We start from the raw sequence: 2,914 nt of genomic DNA on the forward strand, positions 1-2,914 counted from the left end.
ATAAATGTTGATTTATTTAATTTCTATTGTTTATACATTTGAGCTCTAAATTTTTGCATGTTTAATTTTAGTCCTCTGTATGTTTAGGGTTTATTTTGATTTCAGTCCTTTGTGATAATGAGGGTTTTATTTTAGTCTAAAAATCTAGTATGGTATAATGTATTCACTTCCACCCCATTTATTTTAGTCCATATTTTAATAAGTTCAATTATTTTTTAAAATTCGTAGTTTGAGGTGCTTTGTTTTTTATTTTTGTATTTAAGTCACTTTTGTACATTACATGTTTAATATGTACATACAATTTATAAATTTTAGTTAAAGTATATGTATATAATTTTTGCATGAAAATGTCACCTCACATGATAATTTTTTTTATATTTTTTATTATTTATATGATTGCATAATATTTTCAGTTAATTCATGTATGATACCCTCACATGCATAACTTGAAATAATTACATAATTGGATTAAGGGTAATACCTTTTTAATTTAAAATTATCTTAAGGGGTTTATCTTAACTTATTAGAGAGTCACTTTCGACGATTTTAAATTAAAAGTGTATCCCAATAGTGAAACCTAGAAAAAGGATTTCTCACTTAAAATTTGGGAACGAAAGAAAAAGAAATATTCGGTTATTTAAATTTTTCGAGAAAATATTTTTAGAACTTATCTAATGTCTGATCTCGATGTTTTTAAATAATCGAATATTCTTCTTCTTTCTAAAAAGGATTGATAATTTTTAATTTAATCTATTTTGGTGTATTTGAATATTATAATGGAATTATAATATTTCTTTATTACGATTGGAGTAAGAATTGATTGCCTTAACTTGTGAGGGGTTTGTTTATTCTCGATAGGAAATAATTAAATACTACTATATTTCATTGTAAAATTCATATTTTGTTGTTTTGTGGGATCATAAATTAAATTAAATTCGAACTTGTAAATTTCATTGCAAAGACATTAATTAATCGACTAGGTACCAAATTTAGGGTGCTGCGGGGGTGTTAATCCTTCCCCACACATAACTGACTCCCGAACTCGAATTTTGGTAACATAGATCATAAATTTGTCGTTTTAATTAAATTAATTTTTTTATTTAAAATGGGAAAATATTTTTGGGTGCCCAATCACACCCTAATCAAATATGTTTCTATCATAAAGGAAATACCAAAATTTTCGAAACGAGAGTTTTTTAATCACATTTATTTTTAATTAAAAAATAATCATAAAGGAAATACCAAATATCAATTAAGAAAAAAATCATTTTGACAGCTTTGCGACTCTGCTGGGGATTTTTTTAGACAGTCAAACATATAGTCAATTAATTAATTGTCTTTGCAATTGAAAGTTATAAATTCGTTAAAATTTGGTTTTTGATCCCTTGTTTGGTTTTAATATTTTTTTTGTTTATAATTTGATTAACCACTAAATAGTTGTATTGACCTCTTTGATAATGGTTTCAGAATAATTGTGTGTTTTAAAAGGAATTTGAGGATTGATTTGAGTGTTGTGTGATTGTGTGTTTTTCGCTTTTCCTTACACACTGCATAACTGCATTATCATAACATGAGTTAAAACCCCGCTCTCTCTAATTTAAGTAGGAGTGAGATACTATACCCTCGTGTGGTTTTCACCTCCACATGGGATAGTGGATCGCTCCTGGAGCTCATGCCTTATGGTTTTCGTGATGGTATTCACCTCCGCACGGACATAAGGAGGTGTGTTCCCTCTAATTGAACTCAATCCCAAAAGCCTGTGATGGGCCAGGATTGAGGGTCTGGCAACCCAAGGGGGCACCAAAAAGGATAATTCACTACTAGAAAAAACCCCTTTAATGACGTGTATAGCGCATCATCTATGGTGCAGATGACACACAAATGACTGCCGTTGAAGCCACCGACATGAATTTTTGATGACGCGCAATTGTGTTTCATAAATCTATGACACGCATTTATGATGCTCATTGCGCGTCATTGAAGCCCCATCATAAATGAAGATGACACACATTTTTGTGTCATAAATTTATGACACGCATGTATGACTTACATTGCATGTCATTGAAGCCCCGTCATAAATAAAGATGACACACATTTGTATGACTTACATTCGTGTGTCGTGATTGTATTTCGTAAATTATATATATATATATATATATTGTAGATTGACAAATAATCAAACTAAATCACTTTTAATGATTCATAATACTAAATATATATATCATATTATATATTATAAGCAATCCATTTGTATACAATATGTTCACACTACAAACAGTTTACAATAAACGATTAGTCAAAGAAAACAAAGAAAATATGACATTGAGAAAGAACATATAACCATTATTATAAGTTAATAAACAAACATTGAAAGTTATAAATCTCCTTAAATGAATTCAACAATAGTCCTAGTACACTTAAAATTAGTTACTGCTCCCTGCTCGGATTAGCCATGAGCTGTACTTTCTATGCTGCACAAAGAAGAATTGAAACCAAAGCCTATGACTCTCCACCAAGTGCATCTAATGTCTAGGTAAGTAGCACTGACTTTACCTTGCAGCAGATGTATCACCATCACTCAACTGTCCCTGCTGGTCGCCCTCCTCTTCACCCCTCATAGTTGATAGCACAAATTGTTTGGCTTTGCACCATTGATTGTTGAAGAGGCCCCTAACGAAAGTAACAAATCCATCACCGGCGCCATCAGCTGAACACTTAGGAAAGGCTCTTTTCTAATCAGAAGCTTGGTCATTGTCAAGGATATGGAATTCACCATCAGGAGAAGCAGTTGTAGTTGGCTATTGACTGTGTCCCTTGTATTTGAATTTCTTGACCTACAAAAATGTCAAATAATTAAAATGAATATAAGTTCGGCATGGGTATATTCAATTTTTTTATAAGTTTCTTCATATAA

The sequence above is a fragment of the Hibiscus syriacus genome, unplaced genomic scaffold, assembly GCF_006381635.1.
Source record: "Hibiscus syriacus cultivar Baekdansim isolate YM2019G1 unplaced genomic scaffold, ASM638163v2 tig00003151_pilon, whole genome shotgun sequence".
Taxonomy (NCBI): domain Eukaryota; kingdom Viridiplantae; phylum Streptophyta; class Magnoliopsida; order Malvales; family Malvaceae; genus Hibiscus; species Hibiscus syriacus.